Raw genomic sequence first — 19,644 nt, 5'->3', positions numbered from 1 at the left:
AAGCTACTAAATGATAGAGCAAAATCCCAAAAAGGGAAGGCATCACTGATCAGTATTAGCAAAAAACTAAGGGCACTCATAACATTGTCTAAGGCCAGCTTCAAGAGAAAAATTGCACAGGATACTAAGGATAATCACAAGGCTTTCTTTAGTTATGTTAGGAACCTGGGTGGTAATTCCCAGATATGCTCAGAATTAGTCCAAAATGACAAAAAATACACTGAACCCACAGACATTGCCAACATCCTAGCTGACAGGTTCAGCGCAAACTCCCCTCCCAAAAGGGCAAATATCTATCCCAGCAGAGTGCTGCCCCCCTGACATGTCAGATGCTCAGGTAAGAGCCCCTCTCCAAAGCAAAAAACACAGCATCAATGGGACCAGACGGTGTCCCGGGCTGCGTCCTACATGAACTCCAAGAAGAGCTAAACCCAAACATAAAACTACTGTTCAATCTCAGCCTTACTACAGGATATGTGCCCAAAGAGTGGCGTACAGCAACAGTGGTCCCTCTCCATAAAGGTGGTGCCTCAACGGATCCTGGAAACTATCGCCCCATAAGCCTGACTAGCTTGGTCTGCAAAGCTATGGAAAGGATCATCATGGACCTCATAAATAAAGATATTGAGAACCTACAGACACTGGATCCTACCCAGTTCGGCTTTGTTAAGGGCAGATCCCGCCTCTTAAACCTGGTTGATTTCTTTGAAACAGTCACCAAGGCCATTGGAGGGAAGGTGGTTCACACAGCCTACCTGGACCTCGCAAAAGCCTTCGATACAATACCCCCACTCGGGCATTATAGATAAGCTCACCAGCTTAAATATAAACCCCTATGTCACTAGATGGATTGCAAACTGGCTCAAGGACAGAACCCACATGGTTAGAATTGCTGGAGCCATGTCAGACTCCCAAACAGTTACAAGTGGTGTCCCACAAGGCTCAGTCCTGGGACCTCTCTTGTTCGGTATATATTTCTCGGAGGTATAGGCCAACACGGAAGGACTGTGGCTGACCAAGTTCGCAGATGACTGCAAACTGGGCGCCATAATCAACTCTCCAGCCGACACAAGCATCCTCCAAAAGGGCCTCATAGAAACAGACAACTGGTGCCAGAGCCATGGCCTCAAGCTAAATGCCAAAAAGTGTATAGTCATCCCCTTTGGCAAAAAAAAAGTGCCTACAAATTACCACATAGGTGGTAATCCATTAAGTACAGAAGAAGTAATTAGTGACCTGGGGACCCAAGTTGATAGCAGTCTCTCATTTGACAACCACGTGGCCAAAGTGGTTAGAAAAACATTTTATATAGCCCACCTAATCATGAAGGGATTCACATCTAGATCAGGGGAGGTCATTGTGCCTCTTTACTCATCCCTCATCAGGCCCATAATTGAGTACAATGCTCCTTTTGGGAGGTACCTTACCAGATACCTGCAGCAACTGGAAAGACCCCAAAAGTACCTCACCAAGAGGATCAAAGGGCTCAAACAGATGCCATATGCTGCCCGGTTAAAGAAACTCCAGCTCTACTCAGTGGCATACCGCCTGTTCAGAGGCAATCTGTGCCTGACGTATAAAACCATGTCCAACCCGGAATTAATGGACATGCTGCACCTCAGAAAATCCAAATCCCATCGAGCTACGTGCTCGAGAGACTTGAACCTCAGCATTGAAATAAATAGGACATGCTGGAGGGACAGATTCATAACCCAGAGGCTCCCTTCACTCTGGAATAAAATCCCAGTCCAGGTTAGGCAGAGTCCCTCATTGACTCTCTTCAAGAGGAATCTTGATGAGTGGATGGGAGATCGTAGGTTTACCCCGGGTATCACTTCTGTGTTACTGTTAGACAGAGGCACAGTATACTAACCTCGAAAAAGGTCATAGCAAAATAAATTTAAAATGGGTGGCGAAAGCCAAACACGTTCTGGCTAGGCTTATAAATGCCCTAGGGCAGATAGCCTAATATGAACCTATGAACCTATAAGAGGTTATGTAGCTACCACATAATGAGCCAAGACCTATGTGATCATTGACTACTGTGTCTGCGAGTGGAATACAGTATGAAACACTGCCATAAGTGCAACCTGTCCTCTCATTGGAGGAGGAAACTATTGGCCTAATTTGCTGCCAGGAGAATGGTGGGGGTTGAACTTTCCTCACTTGGGGAATCAGCTGAACTGTCACCCTAAGAAGTTAGTCTCTGCCAGGAGACCAGAGAATCAAGCGGGAGCGCTTTAACTCAGTCCATTCTAGGGGTAATTCCATTATATTTAAAAAAAAACCTCTGCATTTCTCACAAACTTGGAAGACTTGGATATCCTCAAACAAATATACCCAGAAGTTCCTGGACTTCATAAGGGCAAAGTTTCTGGACCAGTTAATCTGCACCCTAACCTGGGGTGACAACATTTCTGGATTCAGTCTTTACCAGTATGAGGCAACTATATTCACCACATCAGTTGTAATTGTAACTTCTTCCCTGGACAAATCAGACTACAATTTGGTCAGATTCACCAAAGGAAGCAAATGCTGATACTTTGGTATTCAGAGATTATTGCAAGGGCTAGTCTACTAAAACTGAGGAATGCCCTGACTAAATTGAAAGCCCCTTCCCTCTTAACAATCCCACACTTGAATCCTTTACCTCCAAATTCTCTGCAGATGTAAATAGGTGCATAGATGCATCTGTGTCCCCCTCAGAAGTAAATATAACTCCAAATTTAAAAATAAACCCCTGTGGTCGAACCCTGATATAAATGGGGTGCATTATAAAAGAAAACCTCACTGCATGCAAAAATAAATGTAACTCTCAAGATACTAAAAATGCTCTTGCTGAACTAAACACAGACCCTGATCAAATCAGCCAAAGCCAGAAATAAGGTAAATATATATATATATATATATATATATATATTCCAGTGCCGCCTCAGTATAGGCAGTGAAATGGCACACACAACTTAAAAGTAGAAGAGTCCTTACTTCTTCATTCCCAAGTCACAAGGTGATTTTCATCTCTGTTTTGGGTGCCATTGGCTCTTAATTTTGCTACATATTCTGCTAAATAAAGTCAGTACTTCAGAATTTTGGTCCTGGAGTAGTAGGATCCCCTGTTAGACTCACATGATCATCTAGCTACTTGGATTTGTGCCATTTAGTTTACAGATGTATATATACTACACATTTTGGTTGTATAAGTTTAATATCAGAAAAAAGTGTCTCTTGGAAAAATTATGTTCTGACCCCACAATAAAAATACACTGTAGTCCGCTAACTTTCAGAATACATTGCATTGTATTCATTATGTTGATAAATAAGGTACATTGTTGTTTTCTGAAACCCCAAGAAGGCTAAAAGTTTGTGGAGAACTGCAATTTTCTTTGTTTCCTGTTTGCATGGTTTCATTGTGGATATATAACCAATGTGTATATCACTATATGTAGTACTGGAGTTTGATGTAAATATGGTGTTAGTGGCTATTGCTCATTACTGTTTTCCTGTAGCAGAATGTTTGCTATTAAAGGAATGTTGGCTTAGTTACTAAATTGCAACTATTTAGTCTGAGATGTTGCGTAATCATTTTAGTTTTGCATCTGCATATAACTGTATATTATAAGAGTTGCAATGCAGCATACTGAATATTATGTTGCTTTTGTAAAGTAAACATTAAGTTGTTTACATGCATTGTGTATTCTTTATTCCCATATTGTTTGCATTTTTACAGACTTTCCAAAAAGCAAAAAAGGAAGCAACGACAGAAAAGAACAGAGGTATGTAATTTAGTTAGTCATTATTGTTTTCCACAGTTGACAAACCTCAAAAAAAGTTTAGTAGAAACCTTGGTGCAGGTTTCCGACAAAAATTATTTTTCTTAGGGCAGTTTTACTTACCCATTATCCTGTCATAGACAGTTTCCATGTGTATTGTTTAGGTTGTCTTGGAATCCAACTTTGAAAGAAATAATTTTAGAGATAATTATTTTGCTTTTACTAAAAGGACATTGCATGTTGCATTATTTTGTCTCTGGAGCCTTTGACATCATCCATACGAACAACTTACTACTGGGGACCCTCTTTGGTGGGTCTGCACTTGACTTTATCCTGTCTTCCATTCCTTTCAGCATTCCTGTATCTTGGAAGCTGTCCAGCTTGGGAATGTAAGTGCTGTATACAGTACTGTTTTGGCATCATGCATCACACAGAGAGAGAGTGTGCTTAACCATGAGACTGTCATTTCTTTTTTGCCATTCACACTGTTCAAATTATTTTGATCATGACTTGCATTAAGTAAAGTTAAACTGCTGGGTGCCTGAAGCAGCAAAACTTTTTAAGAGGTTATGTAGCTACCACATAATGAGCCAAGACCTATGTGATCATTGACTACTGTGTCTGGGAGTGGAATACAGTATGAAACACTGCCATAAGTGCAACCTGTCCTCTCATTGGAGGAGGAAACTATTGGCCTAATTTGCTGCCAGGAGAATGGTGGGGGTTGAACTTTCCTCACTTGGGGAATCAGCTGAACTGTCACCCTAAGAAGTTGGTCTCTGCCAGGAGGCCAGAGAATCAAGCGGGAGCGCTTTAACTCAGTCCATTCTAGGGGTAATTCCATTATATTTAAAAAAAAAAAAAAAAAAAAACCTCTGCATTTCTCACAAACTTGGAAGACTTGGATATCCTCAAACAAATATACCCAGAAGTTCCTGGACTTCATAAGTGCAAAGTTTCTGGACCAGTTAATCTGCACCCTAACCTGGGGTGACAACATTTCTGGATTCAGTCTTTACCAGTATGAGGCAACTATATTCACCACATCAGTTGTAATTGTAACTTCTTCCCTGGTCAAATCAGACTACAATTTGGTCAGATTCACCAAAGGAAGCAAATGCTGATACTTTGGTATTCAGAGATTATTGCAAGGGCTAGTCTACTAAAACTGAGGAATGCCCTGACTAAATTGAAAACCCCTTCCCTCTTAACAATCCCACCACTTGTGCGGAAACCTTTACCTCCAAATTCTCTGCAGATGTAAATAGGTGCATAGATGCATCTTTGTCCCCCTCAGAAGTAAATATAACTCCAAATTTAAAAGTAAACCCCTGTGGTCGAACCCTGATATAAATGGGGTGCATTATAAAAGAAAACCTCACTGCATGCAAAAATAAATGTAACTCTCAAGATACTAAAAATGCTCTTGCTGAACTAAACACAGACCCTGATCAAATCAGCCAAAGCCAGAAATAAGGTAAAAGTAGCCACCCAGGTGAAGGATGACTACAAGGCCTTCTTTAACCATGTTAGAAACCTCAGAAACCGTGCCCAGCACTGTGCAGTGCTAATAGTAAGTGATATCCGTATTTCATCCTTAGTTATCTCATCTTGTCATCCCTTTTAGTTACTGCCTCTCATTCATCCTAGTTCCCTCTTCTGTTTGCTTCTCTCTCACACTTCTCCTTTCTACTTTTCTTCCCTCTTCATGGCCCTCTCACCTTTTGTCAGTCTTCTCTCTGTGGTATCCTTTCTTGCAACTAATTTCTCTTGCATCTTCTAATATCTTCATACCCCTCTCTATAATTATATGCTGCTATCCCTGTAGCATAAATCATCTCAGTCATTATGGCTACATCCTATCCATAAAGCTCTACTAAGCATAATAAAATTTTCCATCCATATTTTGACATTAACTGCTTCTTGAACTAGATATTGTAGTATATTCTTACATCTGTAAATATGTATATATTTGCTTTTTTTTGCATATCCATGTATCTGTAAATATGTTTTGCTCATTTCTTATGTGATCTTATTCACCTGGGCTGTGCCAGCAGATGGTCCATTGAGATCAGTGCACTACCCTGGCAGTCAAACATAAATAAATTAAATGATATACTCAGACCCAGAGGACATTGCCAGGCTACTTGCAAGCACATTAAGCTCAAAGTTCACCTCCTTGTCTCTAGTGTTCTCAGATCAAATACCTGCATCTACACCCCCCCCCCCCAATGTACCAAGAACTAGTCCTCAAGATGCTGTCTAAGGCCAAAAACAGCACTTCTATAGGGCCGGACAACATACCAGGCTACATACTGGTCAGCCTGAAGAATGACTTCTCAGACATCCCCTTCAAGAAGCTGTTCAATATCAGCCTCAAAACAGGCTTTGTGCTGGATAAGTAGAGCTCAGCAACAGTCATTCCTTTGCACAAAGGTGAGGCTTCAGTGGACATGGGTAATTATAGACTCGTAAGCCTGACCAGCGTCATCTGTAAGGCTATGTAAATAATCATTGTGGAATTAGGTGTAGGTAACTTAGACTCTTGACCCAAGCCAGTTCAGATTCGACAAAGGTAGATCCTGCCTACTGATCCTAATTAACTTCCTCAAAAATGTTCCTGTAGCAGTGGATGAGGGCAAATCAATATTCACCACATATCTAGACCTCACAAAGGGGGGTTCAACACCATCCCAAACTCCGGTATTGTAGATTAATGAGAGCACAACTGCCTTGCAAGCAGAATCCAGGAAATAAGGGTGGGAGACTCTACCTTTTCCCTGATGTAACCAGGGGGTTTCAGTCCTTGGACCATTCCTCTTTGTCATTTACTTCTCCAAGGTCAAAGCTAAGGGTTTGTGGCTGACCGAGTTTGCAGATGATTACAAACTTGATGCCATCATAAAGTACCCAGAAGACACCATGATCCTCCAAACTGAAAGATCATTTTACAAAAGAATGTGTGCTCCTGCCTTAGGGGCACAGGATACCTCTAATTGTCAAACAATTTATCTCTGTGAATGGCAGCTTAAAACTAATTGTACACTGTAGATATGTATAAATTTAACTTGCTGCCTCATTGCTTCTACTGTAGATTTACTGTAGTCTGTTTTGGTTGTATGCTTATTTTCTGTTAGCAAATGGCTATTTATATTCTACTTACTTTCTTGCATTTTATGTTGTGAGGCATAATTATGTTTGTTGTGTATGTCTTGTTTTGTTTTATGTCCTGGGATATAACTGGAAAGGGTCTTTCACCAGTCCATTAACACAATTAAACTGTAATAAATAAATATTGAAAAGGTTCTGTATTTGAGTGGAGCATATCCATATTTATTCATTTGACATTTGTTTACCGGGAAAGTCCGAGTGGGTATGAGCCCATTTTCAGCAGAGTCCCGGGGAGAAAAGCTCCACATTACACAGAGAATTAAATTGAACAATGGTTACAAATATTAAGACTATAATAAAGTAGTACAGTATGTGAAATACAAAATAAGCAAAATATAAAGGCAAGCAATAAAGGTTACAAGGTAATAAGCAAAATATAAAGGTAAGCAGTAAAGTTGACCATACATTATATACAAGGTAGGAAGAGAGTTCCTAATGTGCATGTCATAAAAGCCATGTACTTTTTCTGGCAGGACAGCTAGATAATACATTTCAGTCAAATTCTGGGATAGAGAAAGGTTCGTTTAAGAATATAAAGAAAGGACATTAGAATGTTAAGGAACTAAAGGGAGGTGAGGCTAGAAAGTAGGTAAAGCAGGAAGAGAAGTAGGATAGATCAGGAGAAAGTCTGTTAAGAATGGGGAAGAAGGGAACAGAAAAAGAGTAGTAAGATGGCAGGGAGCATGGACAGATCCAGTTATTGGTTAGATGTTCTTTCAGCCTAGACTTGAAGGAATAGTAGTGGGGTATAAGGCTGATTACTTCTGGAATGCTATTCCATGATTTGGCAACGCAGTGAGAGTACAGACTAACCCAGTTAGATCTTTGAGGTTTAAAAATAGATAGTAGATACCCGTGACGGGAGTGTAGGTCACGAGATGGAATATAGTGTTGTAGGAGTGATGATGTAGTTTGTGAAAATGAGGAGTTGTACAGTCATTTGTGAGTTAATGTTAGTTGATTAAAGATGAGAAGGTGGGGTAGTTCGAGCCAATTTAGGGACTTGGAAGCATAGCAATGGTGAGAGTAGTGGACCTGCCCTGTGGCAAATTTAGCTACTTTATTATAACATTGACCAAGTTTTGCATTGAGGGAACAGTGAAGATTGGTTAGGAAAGGTGAAGCGTATAGAAGGGATGGTAAGATATAGGTGGTGGCAAGGGTTACTCTTGTGGAGCTGGAGATGAATGTCGTAGCCCTATACATCATGCCCAATTTTTTTATTAGTTTTTTTATGATGCTGCTGATATGTAGGTCAAACTTAAGATTGTTGTCAATAGTTACACCTAACAATTTTGTATGTGACACCACATTAAAGTATTGTTCTGAGAGGTAATAGCAAAGTTAGAGGCATCTGGAGAAAAGTGTTTTGGTAAACATAGTAGAAGTGTAGTTTTTTTGGGTTAAGTAGTAAATGGCTGTTAGTGAGCCAAGACTCAACAGAATTGAATGCTTCTTGTGTTAAACTCTGTAGATGTGAAAGAGTCCTGTTGGAGCAAATTAATGTAGAGTTGTCAGCATATTGCATTAGGGTGGCTTGTTTGCTGACAGTATTAAAATTGTTAATAAAATTGTTGAAGAGAAGTGGACCTAGTATTGAGCCTTGGGGTATCCCAGTGCTAACAGGTAAGTAAGGAGAGAAGTTAGAGTTCCATTTGACAGATTGATATCTGTTAGAGAGATAACTAGTGAACCATTGTAAGGATGTGTTGGTCAAGCCCAGAAGAGATAGCTGGGATAACAGTTGGGGGTGGGAGACAGTATCAAAGGCTTTGGATAGATCTATGAACAGAGAAGAGACAAAGTTTCCTGAGTCATGAGCTTTGTTGATAGTGTCAATAAGGGATAGTAGAGAAGTGATAGTGCTGTGTGCTGGTTTGAATCCATGTTGGGTGGGAGAGAGATTATTGTCAAGGAGGTATTGAAGAAGTTGCTTATGGATACATTTTTCTAGAATTTTTGATAGTGGTGAAAGAATAGCAGTTGGCCTATAGTTAGAGATTTTTGTGGAGGTGCCACCTTTGTGGACAGGAAGGATGATGGATTTTTTCCACAAGGAGGGGACATAAGACTCCTTGATAGATCTATTAATGATTATTCAGACAGGGTAGGCAGTTCAGTCAGCAGACATTTTTAGAAATTCATTAGGAAGATTATCTGCAGAGAGGGAACATGACCTGAGCTTGCACAGGAGAGATTTGGTAAAGGAAGTAGAAGCCAGTTGAAGGGAAAATGTGGAGTGACAGGTAATAGGAGGCTGAGAGAGGGTAGAGGGAGATGGAGAGAATTTATTAGGGATGGAAGCTATGCTATCAATGAAGTAAGAGTTAAATTGAGTTGCTATATTAGGAGAGGTACTAACACAGGATGGCTGGGGGGAGGACTGAATTCTATTTTTTTTTGATAGTGTGCCAGAAGATTTTTGGACTGGATTTGTGTTGATCTTGTGGCTTTGCATAGAAATGTTTCTTGTGTAAATTAACCTGTTTCTTTACAAGGTTACACAGTGCTTTGAAATGCTGTAAATTACTGAGTCTTATGTTTTAGGTAAGTTGTCCAAGCCTTGTCTCTTTTTTGCATGAGTGATCTGGTGTAGACAGGAAGCCAAGGAGTATAGCTGGTTTTGACTCTTTTTCCTTCTGGTGAGAGCTAAACTTTCTAAACTGTTTAAGAATGTAGAATTAAATTGTTCAACTACATCATCTAGTAGTAAGTATTTAAGGAAGGACCAATTGACCGAGTTTAGTAAATTTGTAAAGGCCTTCCGGTCAAAGTTGGACAGGTTTTGTACTGTCTTGTTTCACATTCATGTAGATAACACACTTACAAGTCTAGTTGTACAGATAGGGTGGTGATCATTAATAGAGGCTGGAAGTGTTTTGGACTGAGAAAAATTGTTAGGATGGGAGACCAAAATCCAGTCATTGATCCATTTGTTCTGTAGAGCAAGGTGTAGATGATTGTGATCTATGTCGGGCATCTGTGTGACTTGGACCTCGCTTATTCCACGATCATGATGCACATATCTGCATTTTCTGTCCTTTGTTACCGTGTTCTTGATAGTATTGTGGCCCAGCACGTGGCTAATCGAGCAGATTCCTTAAAGATGTTCTGCTTGTATATCCACCTTCGATCCACCAATCCATCTGAGCTTCATGATCTACAAGCTGGCCTTTCCCCTGTGTAAGTTGTGTTTTTTTTTTCAGTGGCCTCCACCCTTGCTCTCAAGGTTTTAGCATTGTATGCCATTGTGTTTAGGGAACATTATCTGTTCTGTTGCAAGGATCATTTGTCCCTTTAGACAAACCATTGTTTCTCCCCAAAAAGTAGTTTTGGTAGTTTTGGAATTGCCCTTAAATCGATCCATTCACTTTTTTGTTTTCTTTGCTTGAACCAAAACTAGGTAGCATAAGCCTCTTGCTTCCTTTATGCACCCTGCCAGCTCAGTTTTTTTTTTTGTGAAGTGGGTGCATAATGTTTGCAAAGCTGGAACAGCTGTTCATTACTTTTAATCCAGAAACGTAAGAGTTCATTCACTAAGCAAACCCTTTCCAGGTGGATTACCATCTACAGTATCGTTTGCCATCATACGTCTCACTGCTTACTAGCAAATGCTGTGGTCATAGGTCTTGCACTAGGTGTGAGACAGCCTCCACTGTTTGATACAAGAATGTCTTAATTGTGCAGATATCTGTGCTGTAGCAGCTTGGGTGTATGTTCACATTTTTTTTGCAAATTCTCATTGTATGGATTGTGACTTAGGGGTCTGGCATCCTTTTGTACCTTGCTACTTCATGCTTCAGATTAGTGAGCCTTTTTTTGTCCATCTTCTGTCTTCTCCTACCCTGGTGGATATATACTATCTGGTCTAGGTTAGGAGGCATATATAACACAAAGAAAATAATTGCCTCGGGGAAGAGCATGGAGTATAGCAGACGTGCAGCCTTGTGGTACACAAAAGTGCATACCATGCAAGATGATATTATACTTGGTGCTTCTTGTTAGGGAAGGTTACCATCCAATGCTGATTTTGTGACTCAACATATCTAACCAGTTTCCAAACTGAGTCTCATTCCTTGGTCCTCACATATGTCAACATCGTAAATTTTTTTTTCTTCAAGAACTGTGGAGAAGTCTGAATGAGAAACATGCCTTTGGAAGGACACATCTGAGTAAAGCCTTTTGGAGCAGTGTAGTTATCTTTGGAAGGGATGGGTTCAGCCAGAGTCAGAGACCCAGTCATAGTGGAAGCATCAGATGGGTTGGTGTTTTTGGGATGGTACTTTAACTGTAGATAACATTTCAGCAAGATGGAAAACTGGTTTATTTGATTACCCCTAATTTGTGTTCCTTAATTTTCATACATAGTGGCCATGTCATGCAATACACTGACAGAGGACACCTGCACCCCCTAGCAAAAAACTTCCACGAGTGAAACATACCAAACTGCAACTAGAGAGAAATGAACCCAGTCATTGACTCATCAAGGAGGTTCAAATTGCAGATTGATTGATACTGTAAAAACATAGCTGTTATTTCTGATTATTTTAGTGCAGATAACCCATTTAAACCTGAAGCAGTTAAATATCTGTTGTGACACTGTTTCCCAGAGTACAGCTTCATAATTATGCAGAGTAGTGAGTTGACTCATTGGAGGCAGGGTGCCACAGATAGCCTTGAAATGACATTTGGGGGCAAACATTATGTCCTAATACATGTCAACATCATAAGATTTTGCTTTTCTAGAACTTTGGAGAAGTTTGTGGGATAAACTTGCCTATGGAAGGATACATCTTGACTAAAGCTATTAGCAGCAGTGTAGGTATCATGGCGGGGATGAGTTCAGCCAGGGTCAGAGACTTAGCTGGAATGGAAGCATTAGCTAGGTTGGTGTGTTTGGGATGGTAGTTTATCTGTGCTTAAAGTTTCAGCAAGAGGAAAAACTGGTTTATTTGATTACCCTTAATTTGTACTCAGTTTTTATCTGTACCAGTCAGAATAATTAGCAATTCTGTGAGACCAAGATTTTGCTTTTGGCATAGAGTGCCTGCATGCTGTAGCTGTGAAGCTTAGGAACATATCCATGATGTGGTTCTCTAAATGTGCTGATCATTTTCCTTTTGTATGTTGCCATCTCCTTTTGATTATGTTTTCACCCCCACCAAACTTGTCATTAGTCTGTTCTTTTTCTCACAGTTCCGGTTTCTTCTTTTTTTTCTTTCTAAGCACTTTTTTAATAATGTATTTTTATTCCTAGTGTTTTGTCTAAACTTCTGGTGCAGAGATTCCTAGATTTTGTTGACTAGGCTATCTCTACTGGCAGCTGCCCATTTTCAGAAGGGACTGACTGGGAAAACCCTATTGGCAACATTTTCAGGTGGGATCTAGAAAAGAAATGTATAAAAAAAGTATCTTAATAGGTTATTGAATACAACAGATTAGTAAAAAATATACTGTTTAATAGAAGTAATGCCGCAGTGTCAATAATGTATACTGTTTAGTTTTAATAACAAATATGTAGTGCATTGATAGACTAAGCACAGGAAATACTGAAATTAGTGCAGGTAAGGACATATGCAATTATACCCAAGGTAAAGCCATTCTGCGTCCCAAATGACCTGAGTGAGTAACCAATTAGATGTTGGAAGAGCCAGGCGGGTAAGTCTGGAAATGAGTAGCATATTGCTTGCATGCCCTGGGGGAGAGATTAGTGGTTTCCAAGTCACCACAGGTGCTTCTGTTATGATAGACAATGGCTTTTATGGGGGAGGGTATGGGCTTGGCTATGATGATGTAGCCCTTTGGGATACATGTTTGAGACATTGTGCTAAGCAACGACAAGCAGAAAGGCAAATCTCTCCAGGACTGTGAACCAGAATAGGCCGTGCTTCTTGTCCAGAGCTGCCATTGCATCAGCCAAGTCGTGTATGGCTGCCCTGCCTAAAATAACTCGGAGAGGCACCCAGAAAAGAAGGAATTCCATGAGGCAGACTACATTTATTTTATTATTTATTTTACATTTGTTTACTGGGAAAATCTAGCTGGACTAGGTCCATTTTCAGTGGAGGCCCAGGGAGAAAAGCTCCACAATTAAGATTTTTATACAATGAGAAATATACAAACTGGTAATACAGAAACTTATTTACAAGCAGAGATATTCATAACTTTGTTAACAGGCATTGTAGGACTGAGATACAGTTTGAGTAATATTTACAAAGGTTCAGACAGATATATTCAGAAATTAGTTCACAAATAGTTAACAGGTTTTGCAGGACTAAAATTGCAGTTAGAAATAATTTTTACAAAGGTAGTATGTCCTGCTTACAGTTTTAGTAAGTATGCACAGAAAGGAGCACAAAGAACAGTTTGGTCAGTATTTCTATGTGAATAGAATAGTGTGTATTTTAGACTGGAGTAGTTTGGTAGAAGAGAAGAGAAGGTATAGAGATTGTCAAGTGATACAAGGGCAAATCCAAGTTGTCCTGAGATGAGATTTGAGTAAGTTTTTGAAGTTTGTATTTGTTGTTGTGGAGTTATATTGGTGGGGAGATTGTTCCATTTTTTGGCTATGATGTGGGAATAAAGGGCATTTCCTGCAGTGTTGCTAGCAGTAGTAACACTGAGGAGGGGTTTATTGGATGAGCGTAGAGGGCGACTGGAAGAGTGGGAGGTTATTAGCTGACTGAGGGCTGGAGTTTTGTCTGGGTGGTTTTTGATGTTAAAGACGTAGGTGAGTTGTTGGTAATTTGGTAAGTTAGGAAATTCAAGCCATTGAATTTCTTTTAGTACTTGGCAGTTGTGAGTTCTAAAGGCGGAATTGTTGGCAAATTTAGCTATTTTTTTGTAGCATGACTCTAACTTTTCCAGATCTGATTTTTTAGTGTGGGTTAGGATTGGTGTGGCATAAGTAAGTGTTGATAGGAGGTGAGTTTGAGCTAGAGTGATCTGTGCTTTTGCCGTGAGATAGTTTTTGTGCCTATATAGGGTTCCCATTTTCTTATGAACTTTTTGAATGGTTTGTGCTATGTCAAGATCAAATTACAGGTTGTTGTCTATTTCAACTCCTAGGAGTTTTGTGTGGGTGGATGGAGAGAGGATAGTGCCATTCCTAGATGAGATAGAGAAAGTGGAGGGGGAGGATTTTGTTTTATTAGGTGTGAGCAGCAGAAGTTTGGTTTTGTTAGGATTAAGAATAAGTTAGATGTCAGTGATCCAAGTTTCGATAGCAGAGAATGATTCCTGGGCGAGTTGTTGTAGGGTGTTGACAGATGGGGCTGCACAGATGAGAGTGGAATCATCTGCGTACTGAATTAGTGAGGCTTGCTTGGAGGAGGTATATAGATTGTTTGTGAAGATAGAGAAGAGTAGTGGGCCTAGTATTGAGCCTTGAGATACACCTATAGAGTTAGGGAGGGGAGAGGAGAGGATAGCTCATTGTGCCATTGTACAGATTGTTGTCTATTTGATAGGTAGCTATTGAACCAGGACATGGTAGAGGGAGTAAAGGATAGAGAATGAAGGGTGTCCAGTAGTTTAGGGTGTGAGACCATGTCGAAAGCTTTTGAGAGGTCTAAAATGGTAGCAGATACATAGTTGTTGTTTCTGTGTTGATTAACCAGGTCGGTGAATGAGAAGAGCAGAAGTTGTACTATGGTGAGGGTGGAAACTGTGTTGGGTGGATGAGAGAAGCTTGTTTGTGTCTAGGAATTGCTTAACTTGTGAGTGCATGCATTTCTCTAGGAACCTAGATAAGGGGGAAAGAATAGCTGAATAGCTATTGGCCTATAGTTGGAAAAATCATAAGATTTACCTCCTTTGTGAAGAGGTATAATGTAGGATATTTTCCATAGTTGTGGTACATAAGCTTCCTGAATGGACCTGTTTATTAGGATTGATACTGGGTAAGAAAGAGAGTCAGCTGCTATTCTTAGGAAGTTAGCGGGTATACCATCTGCAGCTAGTGTGGTAGGTTTTAGTTTGAGGAGGAGGTTTCTAATTTTTGATGTAGGGACTGGAGAGAGGGAGAAGGATGGTTGGTTGGTAGTATTGCCAGGAGTGTTCCCAGTAGTTGTGATAGATGAGGTATTAGTGTTTGTTAGCTGGTTGGACAGAGTTTGGATTGAGTTTATGAAGTGAAAGTTAAGCTGGGAGGCTATATCTTTGCTGTTAGTATATGGGGGGGGGGGGGGGTAGCAGTTGTTCCAGGTTTTAGTAAGGAGTTGATATAATGCCAACATTTTTGGGGATTTTTTGAGTATATGTTTTGGAGACCTAGGAAGTAGTTTTGTTTGTCTAGTTTGGTTTGTATTTTGGCTAAGTTCCTAAATTGTTTATACTTTTGCTTGGTATGATCAGAGTTCTCTTGTTTCCATTGCTTCCAGGTCTTATCTCTGGTTTTAAGAAGGGCACTGGTGTCCCGACTTAACCATGGTGCGTAGTTTGCTTTGTTTTTTTCTCTTTCTTACTGGTGCAATGGAATTTAGGACTGAGATAAATGTATTATTAAAGTAGTCTACTGCCTGATCTAGGTGTAGGGTTTTTAGAGGGAGCCAGTTACATTGGTGGAGAATTTTGTTTAGGTCATCTGGGGTTAAGTTATGATCATCCCTGATGTATTTATAGGTTATGGGTTTAGGTGTGTTGGTTCGTTTCCTGAGGAGGAAAGTGGGGAGATGGTCACTGAGTATGTCTGGTAAGGATCCAACCTGATAATGATGTTTGGGGCTATTTACTAGTGTCCAGTCAGTAATGGTTTGTTTATGGGTTTTCTTATCTATTCTGGAGGGGTCTTGAATTAGTTGTGTGAAATTGTAGAGGTTAATACTGTTGGTAGGGTTTTTGGAGCTGCATGTTTGCCAGTCGGTATTGAGGTCGCCTAATAAAATTGTTTCTTGAGGGGAGTTTTGATCCAGCCATTGAAGGATCTCTTCTATGGCTGGGGAGCTATTTCCAGGAGGAATGTAGCAACAAAAGATGTTAATTTTTTTCATTGTTTATTGATAGAATAGAGCCTCTGGTTTCGGTGTTCTGAAATGTTGGTAGAGGGGTACGAAATGGCTGGAGGTTTATTTCATTTTTAAATAGAATTGTGACACCACCACCCCTCCTATTTTTTCTATCTAGCCTTAAGATGTTGTAACCTGGTGGTAGAATTTCATCACTAGTGATATGTGGTTTCAGCCAGGTTTCGGTAATGGTTACAGTGAAGGGGAGTAATGAGTAATAAAAGCACGTAGGTCTTCTTGTTTATTGAAATACTTCTTATGTTGATATTAATTATTAGGAGATCGGAGTGAGCTCTGTTTGGAAGGTCAGTGAAGGAGGATCCTGGGTTTGGGTGTATGTTGCCGGCTAGGAGGAGTCTTTTACTGAGTTTGAATATGTGTTTCTTAGCATAGGTTAGGTTTGAGAGTGATATGCATACTGCTTTCCTATTGATAGTAGTTGGTAGATGGATGTTAGATGTGTGTGGCGTAATATTAGTGGAAAATAGTGTTGGACAGACTGTAAAGTTTATGTGGGAGGTGGTGTGTTTTTCAGTATGTGCAGTATGGAATTGAGGTGGTGTCTAAGGGTAGGTTAGTTTGTATGGTTGTAGTGTAGGAAAGGGAGGTGAGGGCTAGTAGGAGCAGGGGTAGTAGGACTTGCATTATGGTTGTTTGGAAGCTATTAGTAGTGTTATTTGATATGGGGTGGAGGTGGGGTACTGATCAGTAAGTACAGGTATGGGTGTGGAGGTAGAATAGGAGGAGCTACAAATTAGCTATGGCTGGTGATTGGAGCAGGAAGTGTATCAGGTGACTAAGATGAGCTATAAGTTTAGGTGAAGTGGGGGTGGGTGGAATTTGGGGGTAGGAGAGCGGAGTGAGCCTGAAGGGCGAACGGAGCGGGTACAGACCCCCAGCAGAGGTGAGCACCAAAAAAGTATCAGTGAGTGTAGGTGAGGGCTGAACAGTGGTAGTGGTGCTAAGACTGAAGTCTGTAGTTAAATTAAGTAAATAGGTAGGTAAAGATGTTAGGATAGATAGATATAAATAGAGAGTTGCCAGACCTGGAAAGGGCCCCTTTAGGAGGAATAGCACTAAGACTAACTTTATTAGGATATATTGGGTCCTAGCTAGTCAGGGAGCAATTCTAGGGGGTTGCCGCCACCTAGTGGGGAAAATAGGGTATCCGTGCGAGTGTGCACGCTGTCGGGGCTCAGTAGACCACAACTAAAAGGTGTTTAAGTTCAATTTCCAAAGCGCAGATAGGGAAACTGACTGTGTTTGTATAAAAAGTAGTTAAAGGAGCTTACATGCGCTTAAACTATAGAGCAGGTTTCAGGGAGATCAGGTCCACTGCAGAGTCTTATACACTGGGCAGAATGCTTTCCTGGGCAGGAGGGAGTTTTAGACCGTGCTTGCTGGAAGAAAAAAGGGGGGAGCGTTAGAGATAAAAGGTAGAAGTAGTGGGGTAACAGTGTAGAATGTGAGGGTAATTGCATGTGGGTAAGTGAGAGAGGTGAGTAGGGTGGAGGAAGATGAGAGTGAGTGCAAAGAAAAAAAGCAAGTAGGTAGTTGAGATGGTGCATGCAGGAGGCTTAGTTAAAGAGTTGTAAATTGTATGAATCAGTAACATAACATCTCAGTTGCAAAGGCAAAAATATCCTAATACATTCATGTAACACAGTTTGTAGCAAAGGTAGAAAGCAGTCAGATAAATAGCAGAACATACAACCTATGCTTTCCAGTTATTAATAACAGCATTTAAGTAGAGCAGACATGAAAATAGGGTTAAACTTGTCCTCTAGACAGATCCGTTTAAAAATGCAGTTCCAAGTTACTGAATTCTTGCCTGTATAGTGTAGAGTAGCTGTAAGCTGTTGTTACAATTATACATCTCAACTGGGTATTAGCTAAGCTAAAAAGCCGTTTTTCCCACTGTACTATAGCACTAGGCAGCTAGTACTACATCCTCTTTCATGTGGTAACTGTGGGGCTTCTATTAGTGTAGGTGAAAGCCATGTTTAGTACTTTGTATCACCTAGGATATTAGTGTAGCTGAAAAAAGCTATTTTCCCACCCAAATAACACCACTAGGTAGCTAGCAATGTAAACCCCGTTATATTCTAACAGAATCTGATATTACTGAAGCTAAAAGCCATTTGTAATACTTTACAGCTGAAAAGTGTAGCTGAAAAAGCCGTTTTTCCTGCCCAATAACAATTCTAGGCAGCCAGCAATGTAAACCCTGTTTTATTCTAACAGATTCTTATGTTACTGAAGCTCCATTGAGGCTGCAGTCTAGCCAAGGCTTGAGGCCATCTGGTCTAGTGAGGTACTTTCTACAACTCTTGACTCTGATGCCTTCTTTACTGAAGCCTCTGGTGATGCCCTCTGGAGGCCGCCATGTTCTGGAATGATGGTATATTCTTCAAAGCTGAAGACCTATCTAATTTGTCTTTGAATGCCTTTCCATGTTCGTTTTGTTCTGACACCAGTATTTTGATAACTGAAGATGATGGGAGTATTTCCCTCATTTCTGGTATACAAGGATATCCACATCTGAGAAACTGAAGCCAGTGATGTCTAGCCACAACCAGAGACCTTTAAGGTGATAGAACCAAGGCATACAAGCCACAGATGTCCCCCATCTAACCTCTGCCAAACTTGTGCAAGCCCTCTTTCCACTTCCCCAGTCCACCCTTACAAGATCAGATTAAGTTGGCTCAGGACTTTGTACTTCTCCTCACAAACCTGCAGCCATCATCAGGGCAATGGGCTGTGTCAAGGAGGTTCCTCTGTTGAAATGGAAAAGGGAACCATCATCCCCCTTGAGGAATCAGACTCCTCTGAGTTTGAGGTTCATGAACTGGCCTATGTAGACTAGATGTCCTCCCCTCTTTGTTATAAGTTGGTCACTGGCGGCACTCTGTTCCCTGCTTGCCCACCAGGAGAGTTGTCATTTGGCAACATCTTTGACAGGATGAATAATTTCTTCAAATGGGCATGTAAACACTACTCTGATGCCCTGAAAATGTATCAACAACTTATGGATTTACCAGAGCCAAAACCTTTAGATGTTATGTAGTCCTATCTCGCCATAATTCTTGCTGGATGGGTTCAGAGTCGATATTTGGCTCTGACTTGGCCGATACTAAAGCTCGAGAGCTTTCACTGGCTCGAGGCTAACCCCTATCCCATGGTGCCTCACAGCAATTCCTCAGATCACATTTGCCGCAAAACCTTTGAGGTAGTCTCTCCTGGCTTGTTGGCTAAGTAACAGATTTATTTGGTAAATCTTGTTCTTTTCCAACTTTTTTCTTCTTCACTACATTCTTTATTAGTGTTATCTTATTGTGTGATTGTTTTGAGAGTTTTGACCCTTATTTTTCCCCATAGGATTGTACAGCCCATTTAAGTTAGAGGGCCTTTTCTCCCTGTATGCGCATTTATATAAAAAAAAAAAAAAAAAAGTTTACAATATACGATAGACTCTTCTATCTTTGCTATCTTCGTTATTGTTACCTTAGTAGTTTAGTTAGTATTGTTGTCTTCTCTAGCTAGACTATAGTTTTTTTCTTAGAATGTCTAAAGAAAAGGGCGATCGCAGGGGTTTAAAAAGTGTGATAGATGCTCACAAAAGATGTTGACAGACAGTCGCACCAGTTGCGTATACTGTTTAGGTGAAGCTCATTTGCAAGAGACGTGTACCTTTTGTC

At 40.5% G+C, this 19,644-nt stretch overlaps 1 protein-coding gene across 2 annotated transcripts in view; it reads left to right on the top strand.

The window, feature by feature from the left end:
• The window catches only part of DNAJC21 (DnaJ heat shock protein family (Hsp40) member C21), a 718,487-nt gene that overhangs the window by 508,044 nt on the left and 190,799 nt on the right, over nucleotides 1–19,644 (top strand). The gene's annotated exons all lie outside the window — the stretch shown is intronic.

This window comes from Protopterus annectens, chromosome 1.part0 (assembly GCF_019279795.1).
Source record: "Protopterus annectens isolate FY-2018-M chromosome 1.part0, PAN1.0, whole genome shotgun sequence".
NCBI classification, from domain to species: Eukaryota; Metazoa; Chordata; order Ceratodontiformes; family Protopteridae; genus Protopterus; species Protopterus annectens.
This window is presented reverse-complemented; position numbering and strand designations above follow the sequence as displayed.